A 16,190-nucleotide genomic window follows, 5' to 3' on the forward strand; every position below is an offset into this window, starting at 1 on the left:
CTGGAGCTCGATTGTTTGGGTTCAAATGCTAAATTGGGAGCTTTATCAGAAGTGCTATGCCACCAAAGTGTCCCAGTCTGTCCGGATAAGAGTGTTCACCTGTTGACTTGACACTTGATACAGAAAATGCATCCAACACTATTCTACCTTATACAAATTAGGTTTTTGAGTCTTTTAAAGTGTAAGAAGACAATGACTTTCCTAAGCCCTGGAACATGGAAGAAACAGGTAACGTCTATCTAGGACTGAACTAACTAATACTAAGAAAACGAGAAGGAATGAGGAACATAGCAAATCACATAAACCAGTTCCTTTTTTAAATGCTAAATCATTTGTAAGTGTAACACGTACATGTAACTATACCTCCCTCGGAGATGACAGTACATTCATTGGCTTTTCTCTCCATAGGGACAGATTCATCTTTGTTCAGGCATCATCTGGGGTCAGTACCTATTTCTGGGGTTGGGATGCTGTCTCGGAGATTACACCCTGTAAATCTTGGTGCCTATGCAGTTCACAATGGGGAAAATCAATCCAAACCATTGAATCCTTTTCCAAGCAGGCTTGGCCTCTGCACCTCATAGAGGCTTTTTACAGACATATGACTGATCCCCGATATGACCAGAAACAGCCACAAAGGGTGACATGACTACACAAGTCCTTCCAGAAGTCTGCAGCTACTGTGAAGTTAACTGTACTCATTTAGATGCAAATGCACCAGAGAACAAAAGAAAGACTCAGTGAAGGTAGTGTGGCATCCAACAGTGTGGCCATTGGCGGTGGAGCCCCAGAGCTATTCATGGTGGGGCCCAGTGGCCTAATGGATTACTGTCTCCAGTGGAGATGTAGAGGCAGGGGGCATCACAGAGCCCAGCAAGGAGCCACTCATCCAACATTTTCAGAAGTGATTGGATGTAAGGAGTCTGTTGTCTGCAAAAGAGTGAAGTTTGATGAACGGGAAGCAGGACAGCAGAATATAGAACTTTCTCATCTGCAGCTGATGTGAAGACATCTACACGAATTCTGATGCAAATGAAGCGGAGAACAAAAGAAAGACTCAGAGGCGGCAGCTAGGAACACAACAACAATAAGGTGATCAGGAAGGCCCAGTGGCCTAATGGATAAAGCATCAGCCTCCGGAGCTGAAGATTGTGGGTTCAAGGTCCCATCTGGGTCATTCTTTATATGTCTTTGTTGTTACTTAATTGGCATCTTTCTTTCTGAAATTCACCCCCTCATTAGGGGTCACTTGTACAACCCTACACAAAAAGCAGCTTACCATTTAGGCTTAATTCACAACCCATCCATTCCTGGAGCTTAATTGATTGGGTTCAAATGCTAAATTGGGAGCTTTATCAGGAATGCTATGCCACCAAAGTGTCCCATTCTGTCCAGATAACAGTGTTCACCTGCTGACTTGGCAGCTTGTCACTACAGTTAGACACAGAAAAAGCATCCAACACTATTCTACCTTATACAAATTAGGTTTTTGAGTCTTTTAAAGTGTAAGAAGACAATGACTTTTCTAAGCCTTGTCTGCGAAGAACATAACAATGAATGAGGGAACATGGAAGAAACAGGGAGCGTCTATCTAGGATTGAACTAACTAATACAAAAAAAAACAGGAAGGACCGAGGAACAGTCTACAGCTACTGTGAAGTTAACTGTACTTATTTAGATGCAAATGAACCAGAGAACAAAAGAAGGACTCAGATAAGGTAGTGTGGAATCCAACAACATGGCCATTGATGGTGGAGCCCCGCAGCTATTGATGGTGGCCTAAATGGGATACTGTGTCCAGTGGAGATGTAGAGGCAGGAGGCATCACAAAGCTCAGCAAGGGCCACTCATTCAACATTTTCAGAAGTGATTGGATGTAAGGAGTCTGTTGTCTGCAAAAGAGCAAAGTTTGATGAACGGGAGGCAGGACAGCATAATATAGAGCTTTCTCTTCTGCAGCTGATGTGAAGACATCTACACAAATTCTAATGCAAATGAAGTGGAGAACAAAAGAAAGACTCAGAGGAGCCGGCTTGGAACACAACAACAATAATGTGACCTGGAAGGCCCAGTGGCCTAATGGATAAGGCGTCAGCCTCCGGAGCTGAAGATTGTGGGTTCAAGTCCCATCTGGGTTGTTGTTTATATGACCTTGTTGTTACTTAATTGGCATCTTTCTTTCTGAAATTCACCCCGTCATTAGGGGTCACCTGTACAACCCTGCAGCTTACCATTCAGGCTTAATTTACAAGGCATCCATTCCTGGAGCTGGATTGCTTTGGTTCAAATGCTAAATTGGGAGCTTTATCAGGAATGCTATGCCACCAAAATGTCCCATTCTGTCCAGATAACAGTGTTCACCTGCTGACTTGGCAGCTTGTCACTACAGTTAGACACAGAAAAAGCATCCAACACTATTCTACCTTATACAAATTAGGTTTTTGAGTCTTTTAAAGTGTAAGAAGACAATGACTTTTCTAAGCCCTGTCTGCGAAGAACATAACAATGAATGAGGGAACATGGAAGAAACAGGGAGCGTCTATCTAGGATTGAACTAACTAATCCAAAAAAACAGGAAGGACCGAGGAACAGTCTACAGCTACTGTGAAGTTAACTGTACTTATTTAGATGCAAATGAACCAGAGAACAAAAGAGACTCAGATAAGGCAGTGTGGCATCCAACAGCATGGCCATTGATGGTGGAGCCCCGCAGCTATTGATGGTGGCCTAAATGGATTACTGTGTCCAGTGGAGATGTAGAGGCAGGAGGCATCACAGAGCCCACCAAGGAGCCACTCATTCAACATTTTCAGAAGTGATTGGATGTAAGGAGTCTGTTGTCTGCAAAAGAGCGAAGTTTGATGAACGGGAGGCAGGACAGCAGAATATAGAGCTTTCTCTTCTGCAGCTGATGTGAAGACATCTACACAAATTCTGATGTAAATGAAGCGGAGAACAAAAGAAAGACCCAGAGGAGCCGGCTTGGAATACAAAAACAATGATGTGACCAGGAAGGCCCAGTGGCCTAATGGATAAGGTGTCAGCCTGTGGAGCTGAAGATTGCGGGTTCGGGTCCTATCTGGGTCGTTGTTTGTATGTCCTTGTGGTTACTTAGTTGGCATCTTTCTTCCTGAAATTCACCCCATCATTAGGGGACACCTGTACAACCCTACAAAAAAAGCAGCTTACCATTATGGCTGAAATTACAAGGCATCCATTCCGGAGCTTAATTGATTGGGTTCAAATGCTAAATTGGGAGCTTTATCAGAAATGCTATGCCACCAAAGTGTCCCAGTCTGTCCAGGTAACTGTGTTCACCTGCTGACTTGGCAGCTTGTCACTACAGTTAGACACAGAAAAAGCATCCAACACTATTCTACCTTATACAAATTAGGTTTTTGAGTCTTTTAAAGTGTAAGAAGACAATGACTTTCCTAAGCCCTGTCTGCGATGAACATAACAATGAATGAGGGAACATGGAAGAAGCAGGGAGCGTCTATCTAGGTTTGAACTAACCAATACAAAAAAAAAAAAGGAAGGACCGAGGAACAGTCTACAGCTACTGTACAGTACAGTCACAAATTCTGATGCAAATGAAGCGAAGAACAAAAGAAAGACTCAGAGGAGTCGGCTTGGAACACAACAACAGCGATGTGACTGGGAAGGCCCAGTGGCCTAATGGATGACTGGGAAGGCCCAGTGGCCTAATGGATAAGGCCTCAGTCTCTGGATCTGAAGATTGTGGGTTCAAGTCCCATCTGCGTTGTTGTTTGTATGTCCTTGTTGACACATAATCAGCATCTTTCTTCCTGAAATACACCCCATCATTTGGGGACATCTGTACAACACTACAAAAAAGCAGCTTAATTTACAAGGCATCCATTCCTGGAGCTCGATTGCTTGGGTTCAAATGGTAAATTGGGAGCTTTATCAGAAATGCTATGCCACCCATGTCTGCCAGTCTGTCCAGATAACAGTGTTCACCTGCTAACTTGGCAGCCTGCCACTACAGTGAGTCACAGCCACTACAGGGCTTTTCTAAGCCCTGTCTGCGAGGAACATAACAATGAATGAGGGAACATGGAAGAAACAGGGAGTGTCTATCTAGGATTGAACTAATACAAAAAAAAACCAGGAAGGACCGAGGAACAGTCTACATGCTACTGTACTGTATTATACAAATGAGGTTTTTGAGTCTTTTAAAGTGTAAGAAGACAATGACTTTTCTAAGTCCTGTCTTCGAAGAACATAAGAATGAATGAGGGAACATGGAAGAAACAGGGAGCATCTATCTAGGATTGAACTAACTAATACAAAAAAAAACAGGAAGGACCAAGGAACAGTCTACAGCTACATGCCCATTGATGGTGGAGCCCCACAGCTATTGATGGTGGCCTAAATGGATTACTGTGTCCAGTAAAGATGTAGAGGCAGGAGGCATCACAGAGCCCAGCAAGGGCCACTCATCCAACATTTTCAGAAGTGATTGGATGTAAGGAGTCTGTTGTCTGCAAAAGAGCGAAGTTTGATGAACGGGAGGCAGGACAGCAGAATATAGATCTTTCTCTTCTGTAGATGATGTGAAGACATCTGCTCAAATTCTAATGCAAATAAAGCGGAGAACAAAAGAAAGACTCAGACGGGCCGGCTTGGAAGACAACAACAATGACATTAGCAGGAGGACCCAGTGGCCTAATGGATAAGGCGTCAGCCTCCGGAGCTGAAGATTGTGGGTTCAAGTCCCATCTGGGTCGTTCAGTTTATGTTGGTATACATAATGCAATCAACTACAAGATCATCCTTGGCTAATTGACTGGGGAGTGCGTTCTTTAAATGCACTCCCCAGTGATACCTGAAGTGTATGTGCGAATGTGTTAGGCTGCATGATTTCAGATGAAAATGCAGAGAGCGAAAGTAAAGCTCTGGCTGATGGCTACCAAACAAAGTGCCTCAGTGGCTTAACAGATTAGGAGTCAGTCAGATGATTATGGGTTCAAGTCCCATCTGAGTTGCTGCACTTGTTGGTATACATAATGGGTTCTCTTCTAGCACCAAGATCTTTCTTCTAATCCATTTTGGATGGAATAGCTCCACATTTTACAATCCAACAAGGAAAGAAAAAACCCTCTTTAGCCTTAGCAGTCCATATGGCAGTAAAAACAGGTGGTTGAACTTTGGCTTTACTGCACCTTGCCAGCATCTGGAGAAAATTTCACACTGATCAGCTCTCCAGCTATCATAACCACCAAGGAGAGCTGAGTGGCCTAATGGATAAGGCTTCATTAGCTGGAGATTGTGGTTTCAAGTCCCATCTGGGTTGGTCTTTATATTTCTCTGTTCTTATACAATGGTATACCTACACCCGGAAAAAAAAGATACAACATACCTATCCTTCAGATGGCCAATGGGTTGAAATTCCTACAGGAATTCAACTCCTATTGGTGTTGGTTCGATCAGCCTTGAGGATTGATGATTTGTCCATCCACACAAACAAGGTGGATGGAGGAATCCCCCCAACTGTGCCATTATATTCTAACAGCAAGATCTCCTCCACTGTCAGAATCCACAAATCAGTGCTACAGCCAGTGACTGAATGAAAAATTTCCAACAATCCTGTTTGACAAAAGTCATTCATTGGATCGTCTTCTGTTGAGCAGGAACAGCCATAGATGAACCAAAGTTTATCTGATCTCTGCTGAACCGCCCAAATTTCGATCCATCTATTGCCAGCTTAAAGTGGAACTTCACTCTCTCAATCAAAATTGACTATTTTTAATCCTTTTGCTGCTAACATTAGTAAATAGATAGGAACATATATCATATTTGCTTGTTTTATTTTTTTACGTTTCTTTATCCACTTCCTGGTTTCTTGCCTAGGCAAATTATGTCATACATCCCAAGAGTTTTCCCGAGGAGAGGAGGGGTTTTCTCTGCAAAGCTGCTTGTATGCCTACGCGAAGGGAAGATGGATTCCAGGAAGTAAATGCATCATGAAGGCCAAGAAACACACGCGACAGGTCAAGGGTAAAGTTGTGGAGAAGTTTAAAGCAGGGTTAGGTTTTAAAAACAATATCCCAAGCTTTGAACATCTCACGGAGCACTGTTCAATCCAAAATGGAAAGAGTATAGCACAACTGCAAACCTACCAAGACATGACCGCCCACCTAAACTGACAGGCCGGGCAAGGACAGCATTAATCAGAGAAGCAGCCAAGAGGCCCATGGTAACTCTGGAGGATCTGCAGAGATCCACAGCTCAGGTGGGAGAATCTGTCCACAGGACAACTATTGGTCATGCATTCCACAAATCTGGCCTTTATGGAAGAGTGACAAAAAGGAAGCCATTGTTGAAAGAAAGCCATAAGAAGTCCCGTTTGCAGTTTGTGAAAAGCCATGTGGGGGGACACAGCAAACATGTGGAAGAAGGTGCTCTGGTCAGATGAGACCAAAATTGAACTTTTTGGTCTAAAAGCAAAACACTATGTGTGGCAGAAAATTAACACTGCACATCACCCTGAACACACCATCCCCACCGTGAAACATGGTGGTGGCAGCATCATGTTGTTTGGATGCTTTTCTTCAGCAGGGACAGGGAAACTGGTCAGAGTTGATGGGAAGATGGATGGAGTCAAATACAGGACAATCTTAGAAGAAAACCTGTTAGAGTCTGCAAAAGACTGAGGCGGAGGTTCACCTTCCAGCAGGACAACGACCCTAAACATACAGCCAGAGCTACAATGGAATGGTTTAGATCGAAGCATATTCATGTGTTAGGTTTTTGAGTCTTTTGAAGTGTAAGAAGACAATGACTTTTCTAAATCCTGTCTGCGAAGAACATAACAATGAATGAGGGAACATGGAAGAAACAGGGAGCATCTATCTAGGATTGAACTAACTAATACAAAAAAAAACGGGAAGGACCGAGGAACAGTCTACAGCTACTGTGAAGTTAACTGTACTTATTTAGATGCAAATTAACCAGAGAACAAAAGAAAGACTCAGATAAGGCAGTGTGGCATCCAACAACATGCCCATTGATGGTGGAGCCCCACAGCTATTGATGGTGGCCTAAATGGATTACTGTGTCCAGTAAAGATGTAGAGGCAGGAGGCATCACAGAGCCCAGCAAGGGCCACTCATCCAACATTTTCAGAAGTGATTGGATGTAAGGAGTCTGTTGTCTGCAAAAGAGCGAAGTTTGATGAACGGGAGGCAGGACAGCAGAATATAGATCTTTCTCTTCTGTAGATGATGTGAAGACATCTGCTCAAATTCTAATGCAAATAAAGCGGAGAACAAAAGAAAGACTCAGAAGAGCCGGCTTGGAAGACAACAACAATGACATTAGCAGGAGGACCCAGTGGCCTAATGGATAAGACGTCAGCCTCCGGAGCTGAAGATTGTGGGTTCAAGTCCCATCTGGGTCGTTCAGTTTATGTTGGTATACATAATGCAATCAACTACAAGATCATCCTTGGCTAATTGACTGGGGAGTGCGTTCTTTAAATGCACTCCCCAGTGAAACCTGAAGGGTATGTGCGAATGTGCTAGGCTGCATGATTTCAGATGAAAATGCAGAGAGCGAAAGTAAAGCTCTGACTGATGGCTACCAAACAAAGTGCCTCAGTGGCTTAACAGATTAGGAGTCAGTCAGATGATTATGGGTTCAAGTCCCATCTGAGTTGCTGCGCTTGTTGGTATACATAATGGGTTCTCTTCTAGCACCAAGATCTTTCTTCTAATCCATTTTGGATGGAATAGCTCCACATTTTACAATCCAACAAGGAAAGAAAAAACCCTCTTTAGCCTTAGCAGTCCATATGGCAGTAAAAACAGGTGGTTGAACTTTGGCTTTACTGCACCTTGCCAGCATCTGGAGAAAATTTCACACTGATCAGCTCTCCAGCTATCATAACCACCAAGGAGAGCTGAGTGGCCTAATGGATAAGGCTTCATTAGCTGGAGATTGTGGTTTCAAGTCCCATCTGGGTTGGTCTTTATATTTCTCTGTTCTTATACAATGGTATACCTACACCCGGAAAAAAAAGATACAACATACCTATCCTTCAGATGGCCAATGGGTTGAAATTCCTACAGGAATTCAACTCCTATTGGTGTTGGTTCGATCAGCCTTGAGGATTGATGATTTGTCCATCCACACAAACAAGGTGGATGGAGGAATCCCCCCAACTGTGCCATTATATTCTAACAGCAAGATCTCCTCCACTGTCAGAATCCACAAATCAGTGCTACAGCCAGTGACTGAATGAAAAATTTCCAACAATCCTGTTTGACAAAAGTCATTCATTGGATCGTCTTCTGTTGAGCAGGAACAGCCATAGATGAACCAAAGTTTATCTGATCTCTGCTGAACCGCCCAAATTTCGATCCATCTATTGCCAGCTTAAAGTGGAACTTCACTCTCTCAATCAAAATTGACTATTTTTAATCCTTTTGCTGCTAACATTAGTAAATAGATAGGAACATATATCATATTTGCTTGTTTTATTTTTTTACGTTTCTTTATCCACTTCCTGGTTTCTTGCCTAGGCAAATTATGTCATACATCCCAAGAGTTTTCCCGAGGAGAGGAGGGGTTTTCTCTGCAAAGCTGCTTGTATGCCTACGCGAAGGGAAGATGGATTCCAGGAAGTAAATGCATCATGAAGGCCAAGAAACACACGCGACAGGTCAAGGGTAAAGTTGTGGAGAAGTTTAAAGCAGGGTTAGGTTTTAAAAACAATATCCCAAGCTTTGAACATCTCACGGAGCACTGTTCAATCCAAAATGGAAAGAGTATAGCACAACTGCAAACCTACCAAGACATGACCGCCCACCTAAACTGACAGGCCGGGCAAGGACAGCATTAATCAGAGAAGCAGCCAAGAGGCCCATGGTAACTCTGGAGGATCTGCAAAGATCCACAGCTCAGGTGGGAGAATCTGTCCACAGGACAACTATTGGTCATGCATTCCACAAATCTGGCCTTTATGGAAGAGTGACAAAAAGGAAGCCATTGTTGAAAGAAAGCCATAAGAAGTCCCGTTTGCAGTTTGTGAAAAGCCATGTGGGGGGACACAGCAAACATGTGGAAGAAGGTGCTCTGGTCAGATGAGACCAAAATTGAACTTTTTGGTCTAAAAGCAAAACACTATGTGTGGCAGAAAATTAACACTGCACATCACCCTGAACACACCATCCCCACCGTGAAACATGGTGGTGGCAGCATCATGTTGTTTGGATGCTTTTCTTCAGCAGGGACAGGGAAACTGGTCAGAGTTGATGGGAAGATGGATGGAGTCAAATACAGGACAATCTTAGAAGAAAACCTGTTAGAGTCTGCAAAAGACTGAGGCGGAGGTTCACCTTCCAGCAGGACAACGACCCTAAACATACAGCCAGAGCTACAATGGAATGGTTTAGATCGAAGCATATTCATGTGTTAGGTTTTTGAGTCTTTTGAAGTGTAAGAAGACAATGACTTTTCTAAATCCTGTCTGCGAAGAACATAACAATGAATGAGGGAACATGGAAGAAACAGGGAGCATCTATCTAGGATTGAACTAACTAATACAAAAAAAAACGGGAAGGACCGAGGAACAGTCTACAGCTACTGTGAAGTTAACTGTACTTATTTAGATGCAAATTAACCAGAGAACAAAAGAAAGACTCAGATAAGGCAGTGTGGCATCCAACAACATGCCCATTGATGGTGGAGCCCCACAGCTATTGATGGTGGTCTAAATGGATTACTGTGTCCAGTAAAGATGTAGAGGCAGGAGGCATCACAGAGCCCAGCAAGGGCCACTCATCCAACATTTTCAGAAGTGATTGGATGTAAGGAGTCTGTTGTCTGCAAAAGAGCGAAGTTTGATGAACGGGAGGCAGGACAGCAGAATATAGATCTTTCTCTTCTGTAGATGATGTGAAGACATCTGCTCAAATTCTAATGCAAATAAAGCGGAGAACAAAAGAAAGACTCAGAAGAGCCGGCTTGGAAGACAACAACAATGACATTAGCAGGAGGACCCAGTGGCCTAATGGATAAGACGTCAGCCTCCGGAGCTGAAGATTGTGGGTTCAAGTCCCATCTGGGTCGTTCAGTTTATGTTGGTATACATAATGCAATCAACTACAAGATCATCCTTGGCTAATTGACTGGGGAGTGCGTTCTTTAAATGCACTCCCCAGTGAAACCTGAAGGGTTTGTGCGAATGTGCTAGGCTGCATGATTTCAGATGAAAATGCAGAGAGCGAAAGTAAAGCTCTGACTGATGGCTACCAAACAAAGTGCCTCAGTGGCTTAACAGATTAGGAGTCAGTCAGATGATTATGGGTTCAAGTCCCATCTGAGTTGCTGCGCTTGTTGGTATACATAATGGGTTCTCTTCTAGCACCAAGATCTTTCTTCTAATCCATTTTGGATGGAATAGCTCCACATTTTACAATCCAACAAGGAAAGAAAAAACCCTCTTTAGCCTTAGCAGTCCATATGGCAGTAAAAACAGGTGGTTGAACTTTGGCTTTACTGCACCTTGCCAGCATCTGGAGAAAATTTCACACTGATCAGCTCTCCAGCTATCATAACCACCAAGGAGAGCTGAGTGGCCTAATGGATAAGGCTTCATTAGCTGGAGATTGTGGTTTCAAGTCCCATCTGGGTTGGTCTTTATATTTCTCTGTTCTTATACAATGGTATACCTACACCCGGAAAAAAAAGATACAACATACCTATCCTTCAGATGGCCAATGGGTTGAAATTCCTACAGGAATTCAACTCCTATTGGTGTTGGTTCGATCAGCCTTGAGGATTGATGATTTGTCCATCCACACAAACAAGGTGGATGGAGGAATCCCCCCAACTGTGCCATTATATTCTAACAGCAAGATCTCCTCCACTGTCAGAATCCACAAATCAGTGCTACAGCCAGTGACTGAATGAAAAATTTCCAACAATCCTGTTTGACAAAAGTCATTCATTGGATCGTCTTCTGTTGAGCAGGAACAGCCATAGATGGACCAAAGTTTATCTGATCTCTGCTGAACCGCCCAAATTTCGATCCATCTATTGCCAGCTTAAAGTGGAACTTCACTCTCTCAATCAAAATTCACTATTTTTAATCCTTTTGCTGCTAACATTAGTAAGAGTGACAAGAAGGAAGCCATTGTTGAAAGAAAGCCATAAGAAGTCCCGTTTGCAGTTTGTGAAAAGCCATGTGGGGGGGACACAGCAAACATGTGGAAGAAGGTGCTCTGGTCAGATGAGACCAAAATTGAACTTTTTGGTCTAAAAGCAAAACACTATGTGTGGCAGAAAATTAACACTGCACATCACCCTGAACACACCATCCCCACCGTGAAACATGGTGGTGGCAGCATCATGTTGTTTGGATGCTTTTCTTCAGCAGGGACAGGGAAACTGGCCCAGTCAAAGTCCAGACCTAAATCCAATTGAGAATCTGTGGTAAGACTTAAAAATGTTGTTCACAGACACTCTCCATCCAATCTGACAGAGATTGAGCTATTTTGTAAAGAAGAATAGGCAAAAATGTCACTCTCTAGATGTGCAAAGCTGGTAGAGACATCCCCAAAAAGACTTGCAGCTGTAATTGCAGTGAATGGTGATTCTACAAAGTATTGACTCAGGGGGGCTGAATACAAATACATGCCACACTTTTCACATATTTATTTGTAAAAAATATTTGAAAAACATTTATCATTTTCCTTCTACTTCACAATTATGTACCACTTTGTGTTGGTCTATCACATAAAATCCCAATAAAATACATTTACGTTTTTTGGCTGTAACATGACAAAATGTGGAAAATGTCAAGGAGGATAAATACTTTTTCAAGGCACTGTATAAAAATAAATAGTGCAAGGAGAAAAAAAATAACAAAATATTATATAGAGCTATTTATTTGTTTAATTCATTCCCATTTTGCTGTATTGATTTTTACACTTCATATAAAAAAATGACAGCTTCCCTTAAAAACAATAAAGATGAGGTGGAACCTCTGCACCACAGTTCTGCAGAATGATATACAGTTTTCTTCAGGGTTATAGAAGTAATCATCTTTTTTTTACGGTTATTGTAGATGCTGCAATTACATTCTCAATGTTTGCGACTTGGTTGAAGCTTTGGTTCTGGCACCAATAAATTTACCCCAATATCACTAGTTTATCATGGTATATTTATAAAGGTGATTTTTCATCAATTTCTTTCAGTTCTTTTTCATGTGCATACAGTGGGGAAAATAATTATTTGATCCTCGGCAGATTTTGTATGTTTGCCCACTTACAAAGAAATGAAGGGTCTATAATTTTTATCATAGGTGTAATTTAAATGATAGGGACAGAATATCAACCAAAAATCCAGAAAAAAACCACACAAAACAAATGCTATAAATTAAGTTGCAGTTCAGTGAGTAAAATAAATATTTGATCCCCAAGCAAAACATGACTAAAGCTGGCCATACACTATACAGAAAATCGGCCGAACCCATTTTCGAAAAACGAACGTTCGACCGTGACCGCAAACGATCGTGCCATCATATAATGTCCGATAATCTGTTCAGTGGACATGAATAAATAATTTTGTGTTCGTTTTTTTACATATACCTAGTGCAGGCAGTTCGGACGGGAAACACATTAACCTTGCAATTTATCGTACGTTCGGCAGAAATTTTCCAAACATGCCGTTCGTTTTTTTTCCACAAAAACGTCACAAACGATTATCGATTTGTACCCACTAACTTGCCGAAAAACGAACGAAGTGTCCATACGAACGATTTTTCGGCCGATTTTTCGTATAGTGTATGGCCAGCATTAGTACTTGGTGGAGAAACCCTTGTTGGCAAGCACAGAGGTAAGACGTTTCTTGTAGTTGGTTACCAGGTTTGCACACATCTCAGGAGGTATTTTGGTCCATTCTTCTTTACAGATCTTCTCTAAATCCTTAAGCTTTCTTGGCTGTTGCTTGGCAACTCGAAGTTTCAGCTCCCTCCATACATTTTCTATAGAATTAAGTTTGATTTTCTGGTTGATATTTTGTCTCTATCATTTAAAATACACCTATGATAAAAAAAAGGAACCAGTAGGGCCCAGTGGCCTAATGGATAAGGCGTCAGCCTCCGGGGCTGAAGATTGTGGGTTCAAGTCCCATCTGGGTCGTTGTGCATTTGTTGTTAAGTTTGGATGTTATGGCCCCACATGTTACATTCTCCATAATATAACATAAAAAAAGGAAAGAGGAAAGCCGTTATAATGAGAATGCTGATTGCCACTTTAAACAAGCTGCTAGCAGGCTTCAGCGCTTGCTTAAAGTGCCAATCAGCTCTCCTATTAGAATCCATGTTCAGCATTTACAAACTGTAGATGAATGGAACTTTAAAAGGCTTCAACAAAGCTTTTAAAATGAAAACCAGCAAACATGGCCTGTTGGGGGTACTTGAAGACTGAGGTTGAGAACCACTGATTTAGGTGATCACATACTTGAGGAAGGGGTCCTGCGTGACCCCTAAATATTGCACTTTACTGCTGTGATGTAATCACCTTAACCCCATCCCAACTGGCACACGCTGATATACATCGGCAGAATGGCACGGGTGGGCAAAAGGGCATACAGGTACGCCCCTTTTAAGATGCGGCATTGTGGGCGCGCGCCCGCTGCGTGCTCTCAATGTCCGCCCGGTGCCCGCGATGGTGTCATGGAGCGGAAGAACGGGGAGATGCCTTTGTAAACAAGGCATTTCCTCGTTCTGCTTAGTGATATGACAGAGATCACTGCTACCTGTCATTGGGAGCAGTGATTGCTGTCATGTGAGTAGTAGCCCATCCCCCCCGAACAGATAGAATCACTCCCTAGGACACACTTAACCCCTTGATGGCCCCCTAATGTTCAACCCCTTCCCTGCCAGTGTCATTTACACAGTAATCAGTGCATTTTTATAGCACTGATCGCTGTATAAATGACAATGGTCCCAAAATAGTGTCAAAATTGTCCGCCATAATGTCGCAGTCACGATAAAAAAAATTGCAGATCGCCGCCTTTACTAATAAAAAAATTAATAATAAAAATGCCATAAAACTATCCCCTATTTTGTAGACTCTATAACTTTTGCGCAAATCAATGAATATACGCTTATTGCGACTTTTTTTTACCAAAAATATGTAGAAGAATACATATAACACCTAAACTGAGGAAAACAAAATTGTTTTTTTTATATATTTTTGGGGGGTATTTATTATAGCAAAAAGTAAAAAATATTGCGTTTTTTTCAAAATTGTTGCTCTTTTTTTGTTTATAGCGCAAAAAATAAAAACTGCAGAGGTGATCAAATACCACCAAAAGAAAGCTCTATTTGTGGGGAAAAAAAGACGTCAATTTTGTTTGGGTGCAACGTCGCATGACCGCGCAATTGTCAGTTAAAGCGACGCAGTGGCGAATCGCAGAAAGCGCTCTGGTCAGGAAGGGGGTAAATCCTTCCGGGGCTGAAGTGGTTAACAAATGTTTGGACGTCATCTTGAAGATCCGTGGTGTGCAGGCAAAATATGTTTTCTCTGTAACAGTTAATCACGGTGGTCAAGTAATCAGGAAACCCATTCTGCCCCCTGGGCAAAATGATGAACCTAAAGGTATGCAGGGCTGGACAAGAAGGGGTTAAAGATTTACAATAGTGCAGTTCAAAAAATGTCCCGGGAAGATTGACCCATCACAGATGACTAGTACGCCACTTCAACAATAAATGATCCAAGAAAATGATTTAAGGATGTGGGTGACTTTTGAGTCATTAAAACAGCTCCGGCCTTTCCATAGTATTAGATTACAAATAATCCATTCATGTACAGCACAGCACTATCTGCCTATATACATGCTTGCTCATACACAGCTCCATACATATGACCCACCCATCCTGTATAAAGCCTGCCTGTTTTTACTGCACTCTAGCAGTTTCTGGAATGGTAGCAATATGTGATTTAATTTCCCAGCTTGGAGTAACTGACATTTACACCGTCACTTTTGCCAGGGTGGAGCCGTAGACCTGTGTTTGCTGCCAAGTAAAGCAAAAATCTAGACGTTGTATGTTCCCGAATCCTTCAGTAATTGCAGATACCAGAAGAATACATAGTAACAGGTATCATACAAAAACTGTGCTTAGAAACAAAGTTTGAACTGGTTGTGTACAAAGCGCAACAGTAGATATAATTATTATAATCAGTTACTTTCTTTGCCCATGAACACTGGTACACAGTTTGAAAGATACAATTGCAGTATAGAAAATCAGATGATGGCATCTACGCATGCATACCTCCCAACCGTCCCTGATTTCGAGGGACTGTCCCTGATTTGAAGCAATGTCCCTCTGTCCCTCATTCCTCCTCATTTGTCCCTCATTTTGGTCTGATCTATATAGTTGTAAATAAAATTCACTTTTTATGTATCAAATAGTGTTTTCCAGCGCTAAACCTTTCTTCGCCTAATTTCTACATTGCTGCATTTGTAAATTCCAAAAGCCAATATAAAGGAATAGTAGTGGTAAACAAAGCACTTGTGGGTTTAACCAATCTTGTTTTTTTGTACAATTTTCCTTTAAGGGGGCGTGTCAAGGGGTGTGTCCTATGCCTGCATACTTTTGCTGATAGGTGTCCCTCATTCCCATCTCAAAAAGTTGGGAGGTATGCGCATGTGTGGCCAGCTCAAGTTAAAGTGGAGCTTTTAGTAAGTTTACAAGGCTTCATCAATGAATTCTTCATGTCACATTATACAACAACCTAATCATTTGTTTTAAAAAAAGCTGTAACTTCTATTATGAAAAAAACCCTCACAATTAAAATGCCTATAGCACTGCAGACTTCAGAACTTGCTATCACTGCTGTGTGTCTTTCTATGGTTGCTTTACTTCCTCCATGTGAGCAACTGTTCTCCTCCGCTCCCTGAAACAAGCTTGCAGAAACATACAAAACATTGGAAAATTCATTTCAAAATGGCTGTCGATATGAAAAAAACATGCAAAAACACTTTTAAATTGCTTGAAAGTTGCTCAATTCAGGTGTGAATGGGGCCTTATGGAAAATTATAAAAGGGAGTAGTGGGTGTCATCCATGTAGGGAGGTTTACAGAGTTGACAGTTGAAAGAAATTAGATCAGACATGGTCTTCACACATTACCAAAATAGCACTTTGGGCTGA

At 42.0% G+C, this 16,190-nt stretch overlaps 1 protein-coding gene and 6 non-coding genes across 7 annotated transcripts in view; all 7 read left to right on the forward strand.

The window, feature by feature from the left end:
• FRMD4B (FERM domain containing 4B) overlaps nt 1–16,190 on the forward strand; it is a 332,830-nt gene that overhangs the window by 53,870 nt on the left and 262,770 nt on the right. The window lies entirely within an intron of this gene.
• On the forward strand, nt 1,104–1,177 carry TRNAR-CCG (transfer RNA arginine (anticodon CCG)). Its single transcript has one exon. It is a non-coding gene; the product is annotated as a tRNA-Arg (tRNA).
• Nucleotides 2,066–2,138, forward strand: TRNAR-CCG (transfer RNA arginine (anticodon CCG)). Its single transcript has one exon. It is a non-coding gene; the product is annotated as a tRNA-Arg (tRNA).
• TRNAR-CCG (transfer RNA arginine (anticodon CCG)) lies at nt 4,682–4,754 on the forward strand. Its single transcript has one exon. It is a non-coding gene; the product is annotated as a tRNA-Arg (tRNA).
• TRNAR-CCG (transfer RNA arginine (anticodon CCG)) lies at nt 7,354–7,426 on the forward strand. The gene has a single exon. It is a non-coding gene; the product is annotated as a tRNA-Arg (tRNA).
• TRNAR-CCG (transfer RNA arginine (anticodon CCG)) lies at nt 10,026–10,098 on the forward strand. Its single transcript has one exon. It is a non-coding gene; the product is annotated as a tRNA-Arg (tRNA).
• On the forward strand, nt 13,100–13,172 carry TRNAR-CCG (transfer RNA arginine (anticodon CCG)). Its single transcript has one exon. It is a non-coding gene; the product is annotated as a tRNA-Arg (tRNA).

This window comes from Aquarana catesbeiana, linkage group LG07 (genome assembly GCF_042186555.1).
Source record: "Aquarana catesbeiana isolate 2022-GZ linkage group LG07, ASM4218655v1, whole genome shotgun sequence".
Classification (NCBI taxonomy): domain Eukaryota; kingdom Metazoa; phylum Chordata; class Amphibia; order Anura; family Ranidae; genus Aquarana; species Aquarana catesbeiana.